Source organism: Lepisosteus platostomus, chromosome 5, assembly GCF_059453375.1.
Source record: "Lepisosteus platostomus isolate fLepPlt1 chromosome 5, fLepPlt1.hap1, whole genome shotgun sequence".
Classification (NCBI taxonomy): domain Eukaryota; kingdom Metazoa; phylum Chordata; class Actinopteri; order Semionotiformes; family Lepisosteidae; genus Lepisosteus; species Lepisosteus platostomus.
This window is the reverse complement of record NC_142615.1, coordinates 34,036,811-34,063,146: the sequence shown is the minus strand read 5'-3', so window position 1 is coordinate 34,063,146 and position 26,336 is coordinate 34,036,811. Positions and strand designations below refer to the sequence as shown.

General features: G+C 40.4%; 4 non-coding genes across 4 annotated transcripts; all 4 read left to right on the top strand.

Moving 5' to 3' along the window:
• The first annotated feature begins 49 nt into the window (after positions 1 to 49).
• Positions 50 to 121, top strand: trnam-cau (transfer RNA methionine (anticodon CAU)). Its single transcript has one exon. It is a non-coding gene; the product is annotated as a tRNA-Met (tRNA).
• Positions 122 to 19,337: 19,216 nt separating this feature from the next.
• On the top strand, positions 19,338 to 19,409 carry trnaa-cgc (transfer RNA alanine (anticodon CGC)). The gene has a single exon. It is a non-coding gene; the product is annotated as a tRNA-Ala (tRNA).
• A 1,089-nt stretch (positions 19,410 to 20,498) lies between these two features.
• Positions 20,499 to 20,571, top strand: trnak-uuu (transfer RNA lysine (anticodon UUU)). Its single transcript has one exon. It is a non-coding gene; the product is annotated as a tRNA-Lys (tRNA).
• Positions 20,572 to 23,004: 2,433 nt separating this feature from the next.
• Positions 23,005 to 23,076, top strand: trnat-cgu (transfer RNA threonine (anticodon CGU)). Its single transcript has one exon. It is a non-coding gene; the product is annotated as a tRNA-Thr (tRNA).
• Positions 23,077 to 26,336: the final 3,260 nt, after the last annotated feature.

The following is a 26,336-nucleotide window of genomic DNA, read 5'->3' as shown; positions in this document are numbered from 1 at the left end:
AGAAAGCAAAGATAGAGCAGTTGTGTTGAATCACCCTATGACAGCTGTCAGCAGAGTGGCGCAGCGGAAGCGTGCTGGGCCCATAACCCAGAGGTCGATGGATCGAAACCATCCTCTGCTATACACACCGTCAGTCTAATAAAGTGATTTTAAACTGATTTTTTTCTCTCGTGTGTGTGCAAGCTTCACACTTACTGTATTCGTTAATCTTTACCAATAGCAGATGCCCAAATGTATCTTTGGTTGTTCTGTGATCCTTCATAGTTTCCTCAATTCCTTCAAATGAACATCCATATCAAAGCACTTATATATATACATTACAATTAAGGTACATATTAAAAATATCAACGCACATTTGTATAATGCTCATTTAATAATGATTGTCAAGGATTGTCAAGTTCTCCAACAAATCTGTGTTCTAATTTTAAAATATTTTTGCTAAGGATACACCGGGTGTATAAATGAATTCTCCCAACAGCCAGTTAAAGAAAAATTCCACATGTGAGGATGGTTTATTGGACATTGACTTAGGTACTTAATTGTTTACTTGTTGTAGTTGCACACGAGTAAAACACGAAGATTTCCTGCAACATTCAAGAGGGTTTGCGAAGAAATCCCTTCAATTTTTAGCGGAGATTATGTTTACATCATCACAATCTGAAGCTCGTCCCTGAGTGCGTTTGACCCAGCAGCCCTTTGTTTAACAGCTGCACAGGGACACATTCCCATTGCTTTTCACAAATCACTGGCATTTTTTTGCAGCATTTCTTCTGTCCTGAGAAGCAAGATTTGTATTTTATCTTTCAGAAGTTGTATGAATTTTTTGAAGTTCAGAAACAAATTGTTCCAGAAAAGAAATGAACACTTGCTTCAAAGTAAATCAAGACGTATGTGTCTCTTGCTGTGTGTGCTCTTATCTGTCCATCTCTCGCTCCTCTTCTCTCTGGCAGTCTGTGTAGAGTATCTGAAGGGGATGTAACACCACTTGGAAAAGAAGAAAAATTCTCAGGAAAAATTCTCAGGCAGAATAAAAAATCATTATTCTCTTCTCAGTCAGATTCACAGCTCAGACTCACACTCAGAAGCTCAACTCCGTACTGCTCTCTATCCTCACAATCCAGAACTAGAAGATATTCAGACAATCAGTGCTGCTACATGAACAATATCAGACAGAACAGCCTGGACTCATGTCACATTTCCCCCTTTTTTCCTTCCTCCCAGCCCTCTTAGAGACATAAAAGAGCTCCTGGTTCTCCTCTCTGTGAACTGGGCTCACGGGTCACTGATCTGGCAGTTGTGGGCTCTGTTCCAGGTTGAAAGCAAGAAGGTTCTATTAACGCTTTCCAGGACTTCCAGCCCTTCAGTATTACTTTCTTTACTGTATGTCAGCCTCCCAAAATGTTTATAAATGTTTTATAACACACTTGAGTGTGGAATTATCTTATTATTTATATATAGTATTTACAGTGCCTTGCGAAAGTATTCGGCCCCCTTGAACTTTTCAACCTTTTGCCACATTTCAGGCTTCAAACATAAAGATATAAATTTTTTATTTTATGTGAAGAATCACCAACAAGTGGGACACAATTGTGAAGTGGAACGAAATCTATTGGATTTTTGAAACTTTTTTAACTAATAAAAAAATGAAAAGTGGGGCGTGCAAAATTATTCGGCCCCTTTACTTTCAGTGCAGCAAACTCACTCCAGAAGTTCAGCGAGGATCTCTGAATGATCCAATGTTGTCCTAAATGACTGATGGTGATAAATAGAATCCACCTGTGTGTAATCAAGTCTCTGTATAAATGCACCTGCTCTGTGATAGTCTCAAGGTTCTGTTGAAAGCGCAGAGAGCATCATGAAGACCAAGGAACACACCAGGCAGGTCCGTAATACTGTTGTGGAGAAGTTTAAAGCCGGATTTGGATACAAAAAGATTTCCCAAGCTTCAAACATCCCAAGGAACACTGTGCAAGCGATCATCTTGAAATGGAAGGAGTATCAGACCACTGCAAATCTACCAAGACCTGGCCGTCCCTCTAAACTTTCAGCTCAGACAAGGAGAAGACTGATCAGAGATGCAGCCAAGAGGCCCATGATCACTCTGGATGAACTGCAGAGAACTACAGCTGAGGTGGGAGAGTCTGTCCATAGGACAACAATCAGTCTTACACTGCACAAATCTGGCCTTTATGGAAGAGTGGCAAGAAGAAAGCCATTTCTCAAAGATATCCATAAAAAGTCTCGTCTAAAGTTTGCCACAAGCCACCTGGGAGACACCCCAAACATGTGGAAGAAGGTGCTCTGGTCAGATGAAACCAAAATCGAACTTTTTGGCCACAATGCAAAACGATATGTTTGGCGTAAAAGCAACACAGCTCATCACCCTCAACACACCATCCCCACTGTCAAACATGGTGGTGGCAGCATCATGGTTTGGGCCTGCTTTTCTTCAGCAGGGACAGGGAAGATGGTTAAAATTGAGGGGAAGATGGATGCAGCCAAATACAGGACCATTCTGGATGAAAACCTGTTGGAGTCTGCAAAAGACCTGAAACTGGGACGGAGATTTATCTTCCAACAAGACAATGATCCCAAACAAACAGCAAAATCTACAAGGGAATGGTTCACAAATAAACGTATCCAGGTGTTTGAATGGCCAAGTCAAAGTCCAGACCTGAATCCAATCGAGAATCTGTGGAAAGAGCTGAAAACTGCTGTTCACAAACGCTCTCCATCCAACCTCACTGAGCTCGAGCTGTTTTGCAAGGAAGAATGGGCAAGAATTTCAGTCTCTCGATGTGCAAAACTGATAGAGACATACCCCAAGCGACTTGCAGCTGTAATCGCAGCAAAAGGTGGCTCTACAAAGTATTAATGCAAGGGGGCCGAATAATTTTGCACGCCCCACTTTTCATTTTTTTATTAGTTAAAAAAGTTTCAAAAATCCAATAGATTTCGTTCCACTTCACAATTGTGTCCCACTTGTTGGTGATTCTTCACATAAAATAAAAAATTTATATCTTTATGTTTGAAGCCTGAAATGTGGCAAAAGGTTGAAAAGTTCAAGGGGGCCGAATACTTTCGCAAGGCACTGTATGTAATAAACACCAGTAGTGACACTATGATCAGTATATTGATTATTTGTAGCCGATGGTCCGATGGTCGTGTCTACAATAGTGACCATTTGACCAGTCTGTAGCTCTGGGCAGTGGGACTCAGATCACACAGAAGACCCGTCTGTGTGTGATTCCATACGAGCCCTGGGATTCAGCTACTCTAACAAATGTCTCATAGACCGTCTTATAAATTTACAATTAGATGAAGTCATGTAACAGTTTTACAGATAATTTAAATAATCAGACAGCAGTTTTGGCAGTGGATACATCTCCACATGGGGGAAAGAAACTGAAATATATGTGCTCACTGTGAAGTAGGAAGAGGTGGTCAGACAAGCAAAACAACTTTGCAAATAATGTGAAGTGACATTGTTTTGTGTCAATCAGCTCACAGATTTCGCTTCATGTGCCTTAAGCTGTGCAATTTGTATGGTTGTTGAATGAGATTGGTTTCTTCACAAGCCCAGTCAATTGCCCAGCTTGCCGACGCACACCTTCATGAAGACTCTCTTTAAGATTTCATTGTCAAGTCGCCTCCTTTGCATACAATAGTAGCACCGACACTAAGAGAAAGGATGAGAAATGGCGTTTATCAAGCGATTGCAGTGTTTGTTTGACTGAGGATCCTTGTGTGCTGAACTGGCCTCTGGAGAAGTGTAGTGCAGTAAAACAGAAGGTTTGTGTCACTCAAGATTGTTACAGAACAGAACAATACAATTACAATACTTTTGTGAGAGTAAATATTACTGGTGCATCACAGTTCTTATAATGGTGAAAACAGGAGCACCTTCTCTACATTTTTGACTGAAGTATTTAAACGGAAAGAAATAATATCACTATGCAATTCATAAATGCAATTGAGCTCCTCTAAATGTTCTAGTCTGATGAAACAATGTATAGAATTAGGTGACAATATCGGAATTAATTCAAATGCACAAGATTAATTTTCAGCAACAAAAAAAGTGCTCGGAAATATTTTACAAGAATGAAACCTAACATTCACCTAAATAAACATTCACCCTCTACATAAGTAGAGAACAGTAGGACAGAAGGTTAGAGTCACTGGACACTGCGTCAGAGAGGCCGATCTCTTCTCCCTCATTATGCAGGCTTACCCACTCATGATGAACTGTCCTCCAGTGATACTCAGCTGCCATCATCGACTCAGACATGACGTTCATGTACATATTATACCTTAATATGGCACTGCGTTACAATAATTTGATCAAAACAACTGGTGAAAAAATAATAATCAAATATTTCTTTCCTTCTTTTAGTAAAGATAAAGACTTTGTCCAAAAAAGAAGCATTTATACCTTTCCTCTCCTACCAGCCCTTACAAGTCACCCAATTTTTAATTTAGAGCTGGATTAAAGCTCTAGTCTCTTTGGGGGTGTGAGTTGGAATCCCACTGCTGCCAAATATCTCCAACTATCTCAGTGTTAAGAAGCAAAAAACACACATTTGCTGCAGAAGTAACAGGAGAATTCGTGCCATTCAGCCTTATAGCGTGATGTCATTTTCTCATGCTCATTTTTAGATGCTTGTGATCGAATCTATGATTCTTATGAGTGTGCCCTCCATAAAGGTAGCAGATATAACGTGCCAAGTTTTCAGAGAATCGCATTAAATACAGGTCAGAAGAAGGCGACAAAGTGTCCGCTAGGCAGTTCAGCAATTTCAACAGTGTTCTCTGTTGTTTAGGTCCAGAATGACACCCGTTACAACACACAGTGTCAGGCATCAAAAAGACTTCCCAAAACCCTGATCCTCTCCTTGATCCGGTGATGGCATCCAGACATTTCCTGCAACAAAGCCAGGATACGATCTTCAACAACACGAGTGAAAGGCTAATTCCCAACCTTTGCAATCCTTTGCAAAGAAGGACCGCATGTGCTCAGTGTTAAATGCACTGTTCATTATTATTAATCATAATAATAATAATCTTTACATTATATAGTGCCTTTAAAGGTGGCTTTCCAAAGCACTTTACAGAATGAAACCAATAAAGTTAAAAAAATACACAAGATAAGCAGGATGAGAATACACAGTTAGAGGAGACAATAGATGGTGGTATTAAATACAGTAGGAACAGAGGGGTAAAGAATAGTTCATTAAAGGCTCTTCTTTGTCAATTCAATGAAATGTTTCAGAAATGCTGAACGATTGATGTGTTTCACGCGCAGCGCGGGCTCTCCTTTGCTTACAAATATTTTTTTCCACCAATTTACTCAACTACGATTTTTGCTGAGCATTTTGTTTGATTGCTTCCTATTGTATACTGCACTGATTTCTGTATTGTTCAATTTCCCTGTTGATTTTAATTTCTTGTTTTCTAAGACAATCAGACCAGCTGTTCTGACCATACCTTGCACTGGAGCCACTCTTTTCTTTCCAAAGGCGTGGAGAGAGATGCTACTGCAGGTAACACCCCATGAGAAACATCATGAGCATCTGTAAAAGCTCTCTACCTGCCCGCTCCCCACACCGACGTGTGTGAGCAGGGATTTAAAGGGACATTTTGAAGTGTAGAAACATTTTATTGTTACATACTTTTTCTGTGCAGTTAGTTCTCCTTCAACTCCGCCCAACAACAGAGGTCAGTTTTAATACAGGAGTAAAGGCACATTGCACATCTGCAAAACATCACATACAGGTTTAGGGAGAGCTACATCAGTGATTGGAAGGTAGGAAGTTTCGGGTCACTTTTTTATTATAGATTCAAGCAGCCCTGAATACCTTTTCAAGAAACATTTCAGAATCCCAGTCACGTCCAGTATGATTGCTACACAGGTCTACAGTATACAATCAGAATACTGTTTGTGCATTATATAAAACACACCGCCCAAAGTATTTCTAAAACAGGAATTACACGTTTCTGAATGCGCCCTCCTTTATAAATAAAATAAAAGGTCTGAAGCCTGCTCCAAAGAAGCACTATATTCAGAGCTGACAAAGAAGTGATAGGAAACATCTCGGAAAACGAAGGTGCAGTCATTTCCAAGCATCGCACAACAAGAGCTGAACCCACCCGACGTTCTCCAAAAGAGTAAGGTGTTGGGAGTGTGGCTGGGTGGTCTAAGTGCTGGGTTTGTGCTCCATTTTCTTCGCTGGGTTAGGTTTGAATCTTGCCGCTGCTAAGTGTTGGTGGATTAAGACCTTCCTTCTATTGCGAGTTCAGTGGGTAAAAGCTTTGCTTGACAGTCTGTCGAGAGACTGAACTAGGTGTTTCAAGATAGTCTTTGTCAGCTTAACATCAAGGCATAAAAAAGCCTAATTTTGTGTTCCCAACAGCAATGCTCTTTGGTCCCTTCAGCATTATGCAGGGAACAACATCTGCCGTGATCACTTTTGAGTCAGTGTGAATCGTAGTGTGCCGCAATTGTTTTTTAAATTGGTTTTGTAGGCATGGTGCATTTTTCTGTGAAACTTGAATGCTGTGCTTTTTCACGCAGAATCATCAGCAGGAGCAAAGCTTATTCAATCTTTGCGCACAGCACTCCATCAGAAATACTTTGTCCAAGTTTTGAAGAGATTGTGGGATTCTCTGCACACGTTCACATCGCGTACCTCAGACAACAACACCATTCGATGGGAAGTTGATTCTGCTTCTTGCAGTTGTCCCTGTGGTTGCAGTAGTTACAAAGTTGCACTTTCCTCCACCTTCTGCTATAGTATTCACTGGGTGAGCTTCATCATTTGGCTCAGAAAGGTCAACTGTGCTTCGGAAAAAATCAGCTGCAGTGTCGTTATTTTGTCGGTGAGTATGGCTGTCTTTTAAAGCACATGAAAAACACGAGTTTGTGGATTTCTCCAAATAGCAACGAATTCAGTTGTGCAGTGCTTTACTGCTTTCAGAGGGTCTTTTATCAACGCTGCTATAGTAGAGAAGTGACATAATCACAAACACAACCATTTGTGCTGGCTGTTTCACTAAGTATTAAGCTTTTTCAACTATCACATGATTTTAACTCATTTAACATAATCTCCAGGAGAGCACCTCGCACTGCTCACTGAGCTGATGTACAGTATGTGCCCATTTCTCAAAAATTAAATATCATCTGAACTGATTTTTTCTATTTTAAATGCTTTCCTACTCTTTTAATATTTCAGTTAAATCTTGAAGTACTTTCCATTGATATTAATCCTAGTCTCCTGTTACAGGAGGCGCGTAAGGACTATTTTAGCTCAGATCATCAATTTATCTTACATTTCTACTCCATTAATATCGCTATTGAGTGCTAAAGGTAGGTCCTGGCAATACTTCATGAGATCTTCTTAAGAAAACTTAAAAAAATAGATTTCCAGTGCTGAACAAAAAGTAAAAAATATTGATTATGTGCAACTGATAAAATCTCTCTTCCAGGGATGTTGTAGCCACATGCAAATTACTTTATCAGCTTTAAAAGTTTCTTTTGCATTTATAAGACGATCAGCATGACACTCAAAACATACCTGTATTCAGTAAGCGCTGAGTCTGCTGGCTGAGCAAGTTGCCTCCTCTACACACAATAGCAGCCCTGAAGCTAAGATAAATGAAGAGAAATTGCTTTTATTGGGCACTTTTCATATCCGATGAGCTTGACATCTCCCAAGGGCGATGGAGTTTTTTTGCGACACTGCTTTTCCCTTTTTTCTTCTTTCTGTACTCTGATGGAAAAAAAAAACAAGAAATCATGTAAGGGAAAAATGTATTTTTTTTCATGGAGAAAACGTGCACCAGGAAATGTTTTGTTTTGAAGAAGTGATTTAACATGATACATGACCTAATTTACTGGAGTAAATGCTCACACTGCAAGGTCTGCTTTACTACAAGAGAGAAGTAGAGTGAAAGATGTCATAATTTCACTGCGTTGTTCAAGAAAACATCTTTTTCTTTGAATTCTAAATCAATCAGAATTTCAAAGTGACACACAAACCCTTTGTCTGTATTAAAGAGATGATATTTTAAAACTGATAAAAATGTAGAAAACACGTTTCTCACTTAGAAATTTTAGATGGGATGGTGTATTACTAGTTGCAGCGCTGAACTTACCATGGTGCAATTCAGTTACATGATTGGCCAGTGGTTTAATGGATAACGCGTCTGATTTTGCATCATGAGATTGTAGGTTCGACTTCTACCGGGTTCGTGTGTTTTTAAATCAGGCTACTCAGAAATAGATGTCCATTATGTGAATGAACCGCACCTGAAAGCAAACGTTGGTCGGGTTTCCTTCTTTCCAGCATGAAATAGCAAATCGTTACAAAAAGCACCAGCTAATGTCCAATAGCGTTAGTCATTTTAATTAACATGAATATACTGTAAGGTCTTGGTACATGGGATTGGATTTCATCCACAATTTAAAAAAGGGCAAATTATATTTACAGGCTTCAGACACTTTTTAATACAAAAGTGACCTAAAACTCTGTAACTTTCAGGTTAGTTTGAACCTGTAATGAAAAAGGGGCCTGAAACTTCCATTCTGTGATGTAACTGTCTCTAAAGTCGGACGTGATGTTTCACGGATGTGTAGTGTGCCCTTTCTCTTGTCGTGTTCAAAATGACTTGCTGTGTAATTTCCTGAATGCGTGTTCTGTACTGCTCTGTTATTTAATTTAGATTATCTATGTGGTGTACAGATAAAACCAAACTGCATGGTATAATTTCTGGGTTCGGCACCAGCTGAACCTGAACATACATCAGCCAATCTCGACATGATTTGAACACACAACCTTCTGATGTGGTATCAGATGCACTACCGTTGCACCACAAGGTCACTCCCCATAAGTGCTTTTAATTCCCCCAAGGAGAAAAATCAGCGTCCCTGAAAAATATTTTTTTTTCATTCTCTCCTGTGAGAAGCGTCGCTCTTCCAACGAGGGTCTCTTCTTCCCAGACCACAGATTATTCTTCCTGTCCGGCTCTCATACAGAGAACAGACACACTGTCTCCACTAATGTGTTTACTACATCTATAGATCTGACCCCCTTACAGCCCTGATATTCCTGGACAGGATCCCATATTGAGCAGTATTTCTCGCGTTGTGAACTTACAGTGTGTACACAATGTACTTTATACACAAAGTAAGTGTTTTCGTAACTCTTGGACGTTTTGTGAAAATATTACTGGCATGTCAAAATCGCCCCCTCAACTGAACAGTTCCACCCCCCTCAGTTTTGGATAAAAGGTTTGGATAAAAAGTTTTTGAACACTTTCACTTACTTAACTTGAGCCGTAAAAAATAGTTGTACTTTGTCAATGGTCAGATAACTATACTAACCCCGAATTCACAGTTACTACATCAGACTGTTTGATGTGCAGGGGGCTATCCATCCAGGAACAGCACGTTACATAGTGTCTATGTTTTGGGGTGTCAACATTATTATGACCTTATTTGCTCAGGTGGACCAATGGCTTGCAGTAGTTTATCCTTATACTTACAATCGTTATATAACTAGGACTGTAGTTATAGAAGTTTGTACTTTCTGTTGGTTTTACAATGATTTCTTAATGATTCAGATCCTCGTTACCGTTGATGTTGTTGAAAAAATGAACACATATGGTTGATGCTCCAGGCAAAAATAATCACGTGAGTTCTGATGAACGTGGAACTGTTCTTTATCACTAAATACCAGATTGCTTGTCGTTATCTTCTAACATGAAATACTAATCAGTGGCATGCTTACGAGAATTCACTTGGATGGTTGCAACGGCTCCGTTTAAACCAAAATATCACTGCCCCCCTCAGGATTTCAGACCCCCCCCTACAGATCATTCCCCTGGCGCCAGTCCTGGGTATAATGATGAACATAGCTGCCTTGCAAGCAGTGAATCCGGGTGTGATTCCCACCTGACCCATCGACAAACCTTTTCCAATGAATCTTTGATCGATTTAAAAAAGTCTTGAAGCTGGTAGGCTAGGGAAGAAGCACTGTTTGAGTGCACTGAGGAAAATGTGCTACTGTGCTGTGCTGCTCCAGTAGCGCAATTGGTCAGGTTGTGGTGCTTTTGTAGTGGAGTCATACCAAGGTTGTGAGCTCAATCATCACGTGGAGTAGGTTCCGTTTTCAGCTGCAGAAACGTGCTGTTGAATTTAAGTTGGTTCTTGTGTTACTTTTTCCTCTCAATGGAGCTGTATTAATGCAGGCACACCTGCTTCCATGTTATTTTATCATTGCTCACAAACCAACACACTGCAGACACCTCTGATATTGTCACTGTTTGTGGGCCACATGTTCCTGCTGTCAGCCTACCATGATCATACACCTATAGAAATATTATTGCTGTAGTACAGGAGCGAAGAAACGAAACGAAAGCACACCAAGTTTAAAAAGGTCAAAATGTGTCAAAGCTCTTCCTCGAGGAGGATGGGGTTCGAACCTACTTGTGCAGAGTATCATGTACTAAGAGGAGAGTGTTTTAACCACTAGGCCACCTCCATACACACTTTATCCCCCTCCGGACATGAGTTGGCCTCTTTCCCCATACTCAAGGGTAATTTTCCTCTTCCACCTACAATTTCAACATTTACCTTGTGAGATGTCAAACCACAGAGCCTGTGCTGCGCTTCAGTGTTAGCTGTAGTGGACAGCCCATTGAACATAAAAAGCATATTGAACTCCTTTGACATAAGCCATTTCTCGTCACTTGCTCAGCGAGCAGGCTCAGCGCACACTGAATGCAGGTGTCTCAGAGCAATTGAGATGTGTCCAAGTGGCTGTAAAAGGGATATCTGATGCCAATGCCATGGCTTAGTTCTCTGGTTGGAGTATTCTCGGTCGCATTTAATGGCAACGTCATGGCAACGTCAGCTCAAACCACCAAATGGAGACGGGCATGCCGACAAGCTGACCCTGCTGATGCAGGATTAACACTAGGATGCGAGAATGCTGTGGCTTAGTTGGTTAAAGCACCTGCCTAGTAAACAGGAGATCCTGGGGTTGAGTCCCAGTGGTGCCTGTCTTGCCACACAGTTTATCATTATGGACAGCAACATGCTTCTACAGTAAATTTAATGGAAGTGTTCATTTAATTTTTGGAGCAACTTGTTTTTAAAAAAATCCATACAAATTGCAAAAGATAAAATACTCATCTGTTTTGTCAGTGCAGAGGAATTACTGCCAGCTGGCAAGGAAACGAAAAAGATTTTTTTGTCTTTAGCCAAAAACGTGTGAATGTAGAAGAAAGGTGATGTGCGTTAGTTTCTATGGCACAGTCAGTCAGCGTATCCTTCAGTTAAACATAACGTTGGTAAATCAAAAGTCCCCAGAGACGCATTTCAAATTAATCCGACCTCAACACCGTCTCCCCTAAATGTGATGGGGTTTCTTTGGATGTCCTTAAGCATCCTGATAGTTGCAGAGATTTCAAACTTTTGGCACAAGTCAAACTACAAGAAGTTAATAGTTGAGCGCCTAAGTCAATATCACGGGAATGTGACTATGTAAACTTAAATAGTATTCAAAATATTGCAATTTTGTTGTAGTTTAAAAAGATATTTTAGCTGGGGATCCTCAAATGATGAGGGTAGAAAAGAGAACTATTCGACACCATCAGGAGTGCTTAACGTGATAAAAGTGTTTTTTAATCACAAAGTGAAAATAGTGAATTTCTCTTTCACTTAGGCGTTCATTAAAAGCTCATTAAACAATGAAGGAGAGGCTCGTGTTCCGAATTATCTTCGTGTCTCATTGTCTTGCTTTGATTTTTAAAATGTACACTGTTGGCTATTCACTCTTCCTAACACAATTAAAGAGCCGAGTTTAGTTCAGAGGTAAAGCGTCTCATGCATCGTTTTCTATCACCAGCATCTCCACTCTGGATTTCTTTTTAAGCGCGATATCTTTTCTGTGATTTCTTTCGTTTGAATTCCCTCATGTGTGAATTTCAGCGCGACACATAAACTCGTTTGTCTGTTTTAAAGAGATGCAATTTTTAAAACAGACAAAATGAAAGACTGTTTAACTAAATACACATAGAAAACGTACACCTAATTGAGAAAATTTGGACTGGGGCGATTTATTATTGTAGCGGCGCAAGCTCATAGTGGTGCACTTGAGGAATGCGGTACAAGGGCCAGTGGTGCATTGGATAACGCATCTGATTACGGATCAGGAGACTGTAGGATCGTAATGCTCTTAAACCCAGTACCATAACCGTAGTGTGTTCAGTTCTACACAACCTTTCTATCGACTGAATAAGCCTCCTGTTCCATCTCCATCTTCTTCCCACACATTCCGGCTATTTCAGCACCGTTATTGTTGGACCACAGTCACAGATACGTAAGGGACACTATTCTGAAGAACCGTCTTAAATAAATAATGTTGCAAAAGGTAACAATAAGGGTTTCTTAATGTAACCTTACATTTGGCCGTACAATACAATTTTCTGTACCCTCAAAAAACTAAAAAAAAATATTACTGCTTTCTCCTGAGAAACACAAGTTTAGTGTCAAATCACAATAAATAATACAACAAATATACTAAATTAACACCCAGATATGACAACACACAGCTATGACAGAACACATTGAAGACTTAAAAGCCCTTTAAATTTTTATTTCCTTAATTTCCATTCTCTTCCCTCCCCAGGATAACTGAAAACTAACTATAATAAAGACTGTATATGCATTACTTTTAATACAGCTACTAATAAAGATATACATGGAAGTTAATTATTAATAAATAACACTTTTATTAATAAATACGTGTAATGATAACATTCATTGTGAATATTTGTGGTGTCTGGAAAGCAATTTTAGTTAAATATAATAATAATTTTCAAGCAAGTGGTGCATAACCTTGTTACTTAATGACTACATTATTTCCATTACATTCAAGACAGTTCTAATGTGATCAATTGTTCTGCTTAGTCCGCTACTGAGTTGCTTAAAACCTATGAAGAGGTGGTTTAAGCTAGACTCCTAATGCAGTAACATCTAACGGGCAGCAGCTGTTATTTTAGGTTTGTTGCAATTGAGAACAGGTTTAGTACAGAGTTGCTGACAAATTTCAGCGGAGTTTATTGAATATAAGTTTATTGCAATTGACCCATTGTAGCTACCAATCAGCAGCAAGGAAAAACAAACTTCACTTGTGCCTGTCAAAAAAAAGGAAACAGAGTAGTAGTTTATGTGGTAATTTCAGGTACTGTACAATGTAAGAACTAATGTTAACTACTCCCATAGTAATGCGTGGGGTCCTATCAATAGAAAAAAACAATTGTTGTAACCCGAAAATACAACAAACACAAAACAAGAAGTCTTCCAGGAACCTAGGTAAATCCCGGTCGTTGTCTAACAACTACGAAAAAAAAAACCAAACGCAACAATTTCAAAAGAAAAAGAACATTAAAAACAAATCTGGGGAACAACAAAAACACAGAGTCTAATGCGAGAGCTTTTTCAAGTCTTCAGTGCTCCTCTCGTCTCAGTAGACCTCTCTCATATATTTGTGTACAGGTCAGCTGGAGATACACAGCTGATGGTAATTTAAGTAGGGAGCTGCGTCAGCATGCATGGGCTTCAAAGGAAAAAGTCAAGGTTTATTCCATGCTGAAAAGAGAAGGAAACACAATGTTTCAGCTGTGGAGCCTTATTTGATTGTGACTCGAAGTAAACCTTTACTTCTTCGTTTGATGTTAATTTATTTTCATCAGATACCTGATAGTATCTAAACTTAACAGTTGCTTTCAGTTGCTAAAGACACTGGGTGAGGCTTGAACTCACAACCTCGGCATGACTCCGCTGTGCACTACTGTATAAGTACCGCACGCTGACCGATTCCGCCACTGGAACTGTGCAAGGTATGCAGAAACACAGGGTGAAAACGGTTTCGGTTGTGGATCCATCTATACATGGGAAACACTAAAATAGCAAGGAAAATACAAGAAAAGAAACTGAAAGAATTGTGCTAACAGCAAAGGGGGACGGAGGGAGGTGGTCGGACAAGTAAATCAGCCTGGCAGATTATTTGTATCGACATTTTTTGAGTCAATCAGCAAACAGATTTCTCTTCATGTGCCTTAAACTGTGCAGTTTGTATCTTCGTTGTAGATAGGTTTCTTCAGAAGTCCAGTAAACTGACAATAATGGAGAACTAGCTGACGCACCCCGTCGTGAAGACCCTCTGTAAGGTGATTACACGTTTCATTTTCAAGTCGCCTCCTTTACACGCAATTGCAGCCGGACACTGAGAGAAAGCAGGAGAAATGGCATCAATTTCAATGTGAAAGCGCAGTACAGGCTCGATGGCTTCACATCTCCCATCAATCAAATAAAATTGCAGTAAAGCGATCTAAATATGACTCTGAAGTACTGGGAAAGATGATTATTTTGAGCGTGCCTCCCAGGGTCTGCTACGAGGCTGAAGTTACAGTAGCTTCTTATTCACCAGCTTCTTATGCGTGTTTTTCGTTCCACCTTAAATGGTGCTGCTGTGATGTTATGTCACCTTTCGCCTGTAGATGGCTCTCTTCAATCAGTACTAATCCGGCTGGAATACTGTAGACATCTTCACTGAAAGGGAATATCCAAATAGCGACTGTCCAAATTATATTTTTGTATGGAATATATTTCAAAAAATCGCAAACCAATTTTAAAAACTCACCACAACACGGACTTACACTGGGAAAAGGTGATTGCACTTTCTGCTTATTGCTACGGCCTTCCCCCCGATTATGAAAATGTCTCACAGTTCTGACACCGCCGTGTGAAAGACAATGTAACAGACTATCAAAATCCTGAAGTACAAGAAATTTTAATGCACCAGTTTCTTTAAATATGACCCTCTGATCCTGGCATGTCAGAATACATTTCGAAAAAGTATGGCACGAATTGCAATGGCACAAATTGTTGAGAATATCACTGACCTTGCCGATATTTGCAGGGGATACGAGTGTTTTGCACATGTTGAACTACGACACGTCAAAATTGAGCTCCTTAGTCAATATCACCGGGAATGTCCAATAATGACGAACATCAGTAGCTTCAAGGAAACTTAGATTCGCACATGGAGTTTTATCTTCGAATGGAGGTTGGGAGAATTCATTTATACTCTCGTTGCTCATTAGCTAAACTATTTAAAAAATATATGACACAGATTTGTTCGAGAAAATTGTAATTGCCTTAAAGAGAGTCTTCTTGAAGATGTGCACCAGCTAGCTCTCCACTGTCAATTGACAGGACTTGAGAAGAAACTGTTCTCATACAACCAACATACAAATTACACATCTTAAGGAACATGAAGAGAAATCCGTGTACTAAATAACATAAAACTGTCGCTGCAAATTATCACCAAGCTGTTTTATGTGTCTGACCACCTCTTTCCTACTTTGCAGCGAGCACAAATCTTTCTGTTTCTTCATCGCTATTTTACTGTCTCTTTCCCCCATGTGGAGATGGATCCACAGCCGAAACTTTAGGTCAGTTCCTGTTATTCTGTCTGATTGAAAGAGCTTTATTAAAGGCACTCCCATCTCTGCAGGAAAGTTATTGCTGCTCTCAACACAATATACTGCAGCCAAATATAGCGATACTGTCACTGCCTGTGGGCCACGTGTTCCTGCTGTCAGTCTATTATGTCATGTTCATCCACACCCAGAAACATTACTGCTGGAGCACAAGAGTTATATAGGCGCAGTCCATAGAGCAAGAATCTCTTAATCTCAGAACTGTGGGTTCAGCCCCCACATTGGGTCCCTCTGTGTCAATTTCATCCCCCCAATCCTCCTAGCATGACCTGATGGCGTAACAGTGATACCCAGTACCCAGCGTAATTCAACTTTCTTTCCACTTGATTCAGATTTTGATCTGAAATCATCGGCCGAACAAGAGTTTGTCTAAATCGAGGGAGATCTGCTCACAAGCAAGTATTAAACACTTCAGCATTTACTGTTCGAATACCACAGTTTGTCAAAACACTGCCGCTTCTTAAGATAATAAGTAACGGTTTTTGAGCACGCATTGTATTGTTAATGCTTATATTAAAAAAGCATAAATTCACATAGTGGAATTTGGACTGAACAAAGTAGTCCAGCCCCTTTACAACATTACATACCCACTGATTAAAGCTTAAAACTACAGCAGCAAGAGTAACAATAATGACAACAACATGTTTGGAGTTCGGCATTTCATTTATTCTGCGGAAACATCGTATCGGAATGAACTGCCCGAGATAAAAGAGTAATTGGGGCTTCAGATCGTTTTTACAGAGCATTGCGTTGTTCTGTTCATGCTGACTACACGCTTTAGATTTGTCATTTACTGCAGGCGTTGCTTTTCCAGGTTTTTCTGAAATTCCTCGCATTTGAGCCAGCACTAAAACATTTCATTCCCGTCGCTGAATACATCGTGGAAACGGTATTTGCAACGGAATGCTGTCACACATGAAACCTTTTTGTTATTCGGTTCTGAAGTTTGAAAATGAAAATAAAACGGGGGTCACTTCATAGGCTTGAAAGAAGTCCAAGCAGCATAAAAAACCGCGAATTCTCACAAAGGCTGCACCTTTCTTCTGCTGCTTTTATAAATCTGCCTTAAACATTTGAATGCATACCTTACTGCTGCTAATCACATTCACGTGTTTACGAAGCTTTTTTCTGTCCGTTATGTTTTTGCTAAGCAGTTTCTCCGTTTTCCTCGTACTGTGATTGTCAGCGAGCACAACAAGACTGAAACAGTGTAAAGGCAGGTAAAAAAGACAGGGTAAAACGCCTGATTGTCGGGAGTGGGATTTGAACCCGTGCGTCTATTTGGAGAGTGAAACACAAAGCTTAAAAGACACGAAGCTGTGAATTTGCTGTTTTAAACTGCTCGACTATCCTGAAAAAAATGTGTGCTGATTGCTTCTTTCTTACCAAAAACCCAAACACACATTGAACATTTACCTCTACCATACATGTCAAAAGCTCACTCCCCATCATTTCTGTCCCTTTATTTCATTCTTTTGATGCATGTTTTTGCACATAACCTGTTACCTTTTTGTTGTTTTGCACACTGCCTGTTGTTGTTTTTTGGACATCGGCTGTTGTCTCTGTCTTTCTTTTGTTATACAATTGTATTGTTGTTGTGTTTTTTTTCTTTGTACTACTTATGTCCGAGAGCTAGCTAAATAGCATTTCGTTATACCTTATACCTGTGTATGAGTATAATGACAATAAACTTGAACTTGAACTTGACATAGTCTTGCAGGCAGTATATTATTTTATCGTTTACTCGTTTAAAAAAAACACGGTCTTCTCGTTCCTAAGTCAGATTTTTAGTGCTTTCGAACGTTACTTCCAACCTGGACTGACAGCTCACCAGATCTGTTTGTGATCAGACCATGGAGTCAGGGGCTGTACCAAGCGCACGTTCCTTCCCAATGCTGAGGCGATCATTCAGAAGATGGGTGTGAAGAGAGACAAGCTTTGTCGACTAAAAAACAAGGCAGGATATGCACGGATACTAATCACTGGCGATAGTTATGTTCTCTTACTATTGAGACTCCTACATTGCAAGTTTTTTTGAAGACTTCGAAACAGGCACGGGTGGGGTTTGATAAAACGATCGTCGATTTACGAGACTGACGCCTTACCACTTGGCCACCGCACCTTCGAAAAAATGTGGGAATAATGTTGTTCAAATTATTTTTTTTCTGAATCTGGTTTACATCGCCTGGAGGTAGCAACAACAATAAAAGGGATACTTAACAAGGCGATACACTGTAGCAGTGTGACTCCAACAGATGCTCCTGAAGAGGCTGGAGGTTTAAGCCAGCTCCTTAGAGCGCTCGGCCGTGTTACTCTCAACAGCGGCTCTTCAGCTCTTGTTGTTTGACCTAGTGGTTTTATGAGGCGTGGAAATGACCGCAACTTCGTTTTCTGAGATGCTTTCTCTCACGTGGTGAAATCTCGACCTCTTTGGCATCTCTGGCTATAGTTCTTCTGTAGAGCACCTCTGCTTATAGTGCCCTTGAAGTCATTTTATTTTTACAGGAAGACGCATTCCCTAACAATCTCTCCTGTTTTAGAAATGCTTCATAAGGCGTGTTTGATTCAACGGACAAACAGTATACTAATTGTACAATGCAGATCTATGCAGCATTCGTACTGGATTTGACTGGGATTCTGAAATACTTCTTGAAAAGGTATTCAGATTTGAGAACCTATAATAAAAACACAGACCTGAAACTCCCTAGCTTCCAATCCTTTACTCTTCCTTTACTCTCGTAGTTTTCAAAACGACCTCCGTTGTCGGGCGCAGTTAAAGTGGAACTGGCCTGACTGCACAGGAAAGTACGGAATGCTAAAATGTTTCTACGGCTCAAAATGTCCCTTTAGACCCTCGTCATGTCTCTGTGAGGAACGGGTAGGTAGAGAGGTTTAATAGATGCTCATGATGTTTCACACGGGGTGTTACCTGTTGTAGTGTTTCAAAAGATGTGTTAGCGGACCACAGATTATCTTGAAAAGATTTGGGTTTGCACTGGCTGGGATTAAAAAACTGACTCAATTATTTGGAAGGCGCCTGTACCACCAACGCACTCCCGAGAAGCACCTGCAAATTATCACAATCCTCTCTCTCACCTACAAAGTTATGGAGACACAGACATCCAATGAAAGCTCAAGGCTCCACTCAAGGCTTTATTCACTCAAGGCTCCACTCTTTTGTTGTGATGTCATTTTAATAAATATTAGCTTTGACAAGGTGTCATTTTTGCCTCTTAAAGTTAAAGTCTGCTCCTTTCTTCCTGGTATAGAAAGAACTAAAAGTAAATTATTCAGCTCTACCGCCTGTGTGCATTGACAAGACATCTCAAAAGGACATATTAAATAAGAACACGATCCTTCCTGTTACCATTCCTGTGGTTGGGGCGTTGTTTCACCCTTTTACGTTAAATCATCAGTACTGCTGTTTTTCTATGCATAGTTTAATCAAGAGCACTTAAAAGATGCAAATAGCTTTCAAATAAAATAGAATTGAAGGACAGTCGAGTAAGGAGGTAGAAAAAAAAAGCACTCCCCCGTCTGGGAATCAACCACCGTCGCCCATGTAACCGGATGCAAAAATAACAGATTAATTTGTGCCCAGCCTCTTGAAGCTTCGATGCGATTATTTTTCCTTCCTTATTTTTTCATTCCTATGAATTTACTCTGTAGTAGAAGAAACGCGAAAGTGGGAAACTGCAGACATTCTTCGTGAGTGGTGTGATCAGTGAGCATTTGCACATCTCTAAGTCTGTTCCATAAACTTTTTCATCGGGGATGTAGCTCAGTGGTAGAGCGCATGCTTCGCATGTATGAGGTCCCGGGTTCAATCCCTGGCATCTCCAGGTGCTTTATATTACAGTACTCACATCGCAATCTTCTGTTGAGTGAGAACTCTTTGCTCGTGTTCAGAGAGAGCCAGGTTTACACAATTAAATGCAGGCACACTCGACGTGCTGCAGAGTTGCGCTGCTGTTTTAAACGTACCTCATTTAGTTCTGTTAAATCCTAAATTATTTGAACTAATTTAGTTAAGGAAAATGCAAAAGAGCATGACAAGTATTGATCGTATAAAATATCCATGGCACAACTCGAGAAAGTACTGAAGGACTACACATCGACTTTTGATGATTACAAGAGATTCAAGAAACACAACCGTCCGCACCTGGGTTTGGATCCTGAACGCTAGAGTTAAAAGAACATAAGCGACGTTTATGACCTATAAACTTTCTAAATTGTCTTATAGTTTATGAAATAAAACAATTTCTTAATAATTACTTACTGATGATAGACGATTTATTAAATTTTAACAAAATCACAATTACAAACTTTTTCGGTTAAACTGTTATTCACATACTCTAACGTAAATAAACGTTAGTGTCTTCCGGTGTGTGAGCCAATTTCTCCCAAAAATATTCGTTAGTCTGTCGGGAGGCTGTGCAGGGTGTGAAGAAATAGAATTTCTAAAAGACAGGCTCCCTAAGCTTAACATCAAGGCAGAAAAAATGCTGTTTTCTCTACAGAAATGCTCTTTACATTTCAGCACTGTTGCAACTCCCTTTATAAAGGGTGTGCACACGTATACAACCAAGGCATTGAAAGATTTTTTTTAATTATTGTTCCAAAAAATGTTCCATTTGTTTTCTTTTTAATGTTGTTGATTAAAAGATTTTATTAAATGAGAAAAAAATCTGAATGTGAAAAAAGGTCCAAATGCTATTGAAAAAAATCAGTAATGTGAGGAAAGATGGATTGTGGGAGTCCCTTAACTACCCATGTCACGCTGTATTTCTCACTTATTCTACTGGGAGTGGTGCCGTCGCTTCATGATAAAGTCTGTCAGTGGTCATTCCAGACGGGTCAGGTATGACTGCTCTTCGGAACAAGAGACACGTGACTTGCGAGGATCCCGACAGTGTCGATTTTCTTTCAGAGCCCGGATAGCTCAGTCGGTAGAGCATCAGACTTTTAATCTGAGGGCCCAGGGTTCAAGTCCCTGTGCGGGCGGATGTGCTGTTCTTAAATCTATTGTGAATGTCATTCTAAATAGTCTTTTATCTTTCACTGTTCTAGCTGTACTGTGGTTATTTTAAATGTCCATTACTTGTATTTACAGTAGTGTATTTAGTGTTTCATTTCACAAACCGAAAATGTTCAAGTAGATCTTGTCACTCTACTCCACGTAATCATCTAAATTAAATCACAGTAGAGTACAGAACACGCAGTGAGGAGCTCACACAGTGAGTACTCTTGAATACGACAAGAGGAAAGGCACACTGCAACTCTGCAGAACATCACGTCCGAGTTTACAGTGACAGCAGAGGTTGGAAGCGACGTAGTTTTTTAATACTCGCTCGCTGAAGATCTCTCAAGAAACCTCGGTGGAGATTTAACGGGTGTCTAATAATCACGTTCAAAAAGATGACGATAAGTTTTTTTTTTAACTAGGTAGCCTTAATGGCAACACGGTGTGAGTAGATCTTAAAGCAGCTGCAGACAGAGTACCCGTAATGGCAACACAGTGCTTTGAGTTCGGCTTTTCTTATTTCTTCTGCAGAACCAGTGGAATCGGAATATACTGATCCGCATAAGAAGCGCTTTCGGTTTCTGATCATTTTTATTGAGCGCTGCTCTTAGTACCACAGGCAAGATGGCTGGTGGTCTAAGGCGTTGCGTTCAGGTCGCAGTTAACCCTGGAGACGTTTGTTAAAATCTCACTTCTAATAAAGAGGTCTTTCTCGTTAGAGTAGAAACAATAGAAGCCTTAAGCGGGGAAAAAATCACAACATCTCGCATTTCACGTGTTTAATGTTAACTGTCTCAGTGGTTGCCTCGGTGATTGATGGCTCTTCTCCCTCGCAGGGTGACGGCAAACGTCTTCAGAGAGGGAGTCTCCCACGCACGGCTTTTCTTTATCAAGAGCTGAGACAACAGAAACAGACTTCCAACTGACATGAATTACTTCTTGAGCGTTTATGACTGTCTTTAAAAGCTGAGAGCAGGTGAAAAAGTCTTTGGAAATGAGGCAATGACTGCTGACAGTAAACAGAGCTGACGCTCAGCTGCAGACAAGCGCTCCTCGTTAGCATAGTGCTGAGTATCCCCGCTTGTTGCGCGGGAGACTGGGGTACGTTTCTGTGACAGGGCGCTGGTTTAATTTTTTAACAACCTGACTTCACTTAAAAAAGTATGTACTGTGTACTACGTTTCGGACTAGATAGTGCAGTAGAATATGGAGATCATCTCCAGCTTTGAGCTCAACTGCAACAAGAAGTCATGCTAAATGTAGTATAGTGAGTAGACATCGCCAGACAACAGAACGAGAGAGTAGAAGGCAGGAATATATGGTGTAAGGGCGTGATCTGTGTAGTTAATAAAATAGTTAAAATAATATAAAAACGTCTCTTTATTAAGATACACAACATTGAAGGCGACGAGAGATGAGTGCTTGACGGACTCAAAGCGAGTGCAGTGCAGATTTTAGTTCTCTTGCTGTTAGAAACGGACTTCTGAATTTTCGGACTTTTCGTTTAGCTTGCGCCATGGAAGATATGGTAGCCGCGCCGAGAAGCTTTGCTTATGCCCAGCTTTTTCCACCGCTTCTACTGAACCTCGGAGCCCCGGATTTGTATACGGAATACAAGATATGGATGGAGTCGTACAGATTTTTTTTTAAATAGCCAGTGGATCTACAGAAGCTCAGGATGCCGTGAGACGTGCTACATTACTGCACTGTATCAGGGCTCCCGTGCAGCGGATTTTCGCCAACCTCCCTGGAGAAAAAGACTGTAGCTGCCTTAGACGCTTCCTTTACACCGCGGAGAAATGTGGTTTTGGAACGGCATAAATTTAGGCAGAGAACTTAGTCTCAGGACGAATCTGTTGATGCTTTTGTGACTGCACTAAGAGAACTGGCTAAATCTTGTGACTTTGGAGTATTGGAAACTGACATGTTAAGAGATCAACTTGTGGAAAAATGTGCACATAAGAGACTATAAATTGCTGCAGGAGGAAGGGCTGACTATAGAAAGAGCTCTTACAGTCGCTAGAATTCATGAAGCAGCTCAAGCAGAATCAAGAATGCTTTCTGACCATAGTGACAAAGTGACACTGAACGGGGCGCTCGCTCAAACTTTACAAACAAAAGCCGAGCAGCAGGATGCAGTCATGCTAGAGAAATAGAAGAACAGGGGACGGCTGACATTACATGTTACAGGTGCGGACTAACAATGCACAAAGCAGATGAATGCGGAGCGTGAACAGCAAAATGTCTACACTGCAAGAAAACAGGACATTGTGCACGTCTGCAGAACATCACGTCCGAGTTTAAGGACAAGTATCCCTTTTATTGTTGTTGCTGCCTCCGGTTTACATTTGGCGATGTAAACCAGATTCAGAAAAAAATAATTTGAACAACCTTATTCCCATGCTTACTTGAAGGGCGCGGTGGCCAAGTGGTAAGGTGTCGGTCTCGTAAACCGAAGAGCGTGGGTTTAAACCCCACCCGTGCCAGTTTCATTTGTCACCGCTTTCCTTTAGTTTCCAAGTCTTAAAAAAACTCGCAATGTAGGGATCTAAATAGTAAGAGAACATAACTGTCGCCAGTGATTAGTATTCTTGCATATCCTGCCTTGTTTTTTAGTCGACAAAGCTTGTTTCTCTTCACACCCATCTTCCGAATGATCGCCTCAGCATTGGGAAGGAACGTGCGCTTGGTACAGCCCCCGACTCCATGGTCTGATCACAAACAGATCGGGTGAGCCGTCAGTCCAGGTTGGAAGTAACGTTCGAAAGCACTAAAAATCTGACTTAGGAACGAGAAGACCGTGTTTTTTTTAAACAAGTAAACGATAAAATAATATACTGCCTGCAAGACTATGTCAAGTTCAAGTTCAAGTTTAAAGTTCAAGTTTATTGTCATTATACTCATACACAGGTATATGGTATAACGAAATGCTATTTAGCTAGCTCTCGGACATAAGTAGTACAAAGAAAAAAACACAACAACAATACAATTGTTTAACAAAAGAAAGACAGAGACAACAGCCAATGTGCAAAAAACAACAGGCAGCGTGCAAAACAACAAAAAGGTAACAGGTTATGTGCAAAAACACGCATCAAAAGAATGAAATAAAGGGATAGAAATGATGGGGAGTGAGCTTTTGACATGTATGGTAGAGGTAGATTTTCAATGTGTGTTTGGGTTTTTGGTAAGAAAGAAGGCACTGTGAGGTTCAGATCATAGGTGAGAGGTGAGGAGTGAGCGAGAGAGGCTGGGAGTTTGATAGTTTGATAGTGCGGGGGTAAAAACTGTTTCTGAGTCTAGTAGTCCGGACCCGAATGCTCCGGTACCGTTTTCCATGTCATACTAAACGCCACAAATTGTGTAAGTCCAGTCGTATCAATCGTCCTAAAATTACGGAAAATCGGATGCGACTGGTGCAGTCGGCACCTATTTCTTCAGGATAGTCGAGCGGTTTAAAACAGCAAATTCACAACTTCGTGTCTTTTAAGCTTTGTGTTTCACTCTCCAAATAGAGGCACGGGTTCAAATCCCACTCCCGACAATCAGGCGTTTTACCCTATCTTTTTTACCTGCCTTTACACTGTTTCAGTCTTGTTGTGCTCGCTGACAATCACAGTACGAGGAAAACGGAGAAACTGCTTAGCAAAAACATAACGGACAGAAAAAAGCTTCGTAAACACGTGAATGTGATTAGCAGCAGTAAGGTATGCATTCAAATGTTTAAGGCTGATTTATAACAGCAGCAGAAGAAAGGTGCAGCCTTTGTGAGAATTCGCGGTTTTTTATGCTGCTTGGACTTCTTTCAAGCCTATGAAGTGACCCCCGTTTTATTTTCATTTTCAAACTTCAGAACCGAATAACGAAAAGATTTCATGTGTGACAGCATTCTGTTGCAAATACCGTTTCCACGATGTATTCAGCGACGGGAATTAAATATTTTAGTGCTGGCTCAAATGCGAGGAATTTCAGAAAAACCTGGAAAAGCAACGCTTGCAGTAAACGACAAATTTAAAGCGTGTTGTCAGCATGAACAGAACAACGCAATGCTCTGTAAAAACGATCTAAAGCCAAAATTACTCTTTTATCTCGGGCAATTCATTCATTCCGATAAGATGTTTCCGCAGAATAAATGAAATGCCGAACTCCAAACATGTTGTTGCCATTATTGTTAGTCCTGCTGCTGTAGTTTTAAGCTTTAATCAATGTGGGGGACTGAACCCACAGTTCTGAGATTAAGAGATTTTTGCTCTATGGACTGCGCCTATATAACTCTTGTGCTACAGCAGTAATGTTTCTGGGTGTGGATGAACATGACATAATAGACTGACAGCAGGAACACGTGGCCCACAGGCAGTGACAGTATCGCTATATTTGGCTGCAGTATATTGTGTTGAGAGCAGCAATAACTTTCCTGCAGAGATGGGAGTGCCTTTAATAAAGCTCTTTCAATCAGACAGAATAACAGGAACTGACCTAAAGTTTCGGCTGTGGATCCATCTCCACATAGGGGAAGGAGACAGTAAAATAGCGATGAAGAAACAGAAAGATTTGTGCTCGCTGCAAAGTAGGAAAGAGGTGGTCAGACACATAAAATAGCTTGGTGATAAGTTGCAGCGACAGTTTTATGTTATTTAGTACACGGATTTCTCTTCATGTTCCTTAAGATGTGTAATTTGTATGTTGGTTGTATGAGAACATGTTCTTCTAAAGTCCTGTCAATTGACAGTGGAGAGCTAGCTGGTGCACATCTCCAAGAAGACTCTCTTTAAGGCGATTACAAGTTTCTCGAACAAATCTGTGTCATATTTTTAAAATATTTTAGCTAATGAGCAACGAGAGTATAAATGAATTCTCCCACCCTCCATTCGAAGGTAAAACTCCATGTGCGAGTCTAAGTTTCCTTGAAGCTACTGATGTTCGTCATTATTGGACATTCCCGGTGATATTGACTAAGGAGCTCAATTTTTACTTGTTGTAGTTCAACATGTGCAAAACATTCGTATCCCCTGCAAATATCGGCAAGGTCAGTGATATTCTCAACAATTTGTGCCATTGCAATTCCTGCAATTCGTGCCACACTTTTTCTAAATGTATTCTGACATGCCAGGATCAGAGGGTCATATTTAAAAAACTGGTGCATTAAAATTTCTTGTACTTCAGGATTTTGATAGTCTGTTACATTGTCTTTCAAACGTTGGTGTCAGAACTGTGAGACATTTTCATAATCGGGGGGAAGGCTGTAGCAATAAGCAGAAAGTGCAATCACCTTTTCCCAGTGTAAGTCCGTGTTGTGGTGAGTTTTTAAAATTTGCGATTTTCTGAAATATATTCCATACAAAAATATAATTTGGACAGTCGCTATTTGGATATTCCCTTTCAGTGAAGATGTCTACAGTATTCCAGCCGGATTAGTACTGATCGAAGAGAGCCATCTACAGGCGAAAAGCGACATAACATCACAGCAGCAGCATTTAAGGTGGAACGAAAAACACGCATAAGAAGCTGGCGAATAAGAAGCTACTGTAACTTCAGCCTCGTAGCAGACCCTGGGAGGCATGCTCAAAATAATCATCTTTCCCAGTACTTCAGAGTCATATATAGATCGCTTTACTGCAATTTTATTTGATTGATGGGAGATCTGAAGCCATCGAGCCTGTACTGCGCTTTCACATTGAAATTGAAGCCATTTCTCATGCTTTCTCTCAGTGTCCGGGCTGCAATTGCGTGTAAAGGAGACGACTTGAAA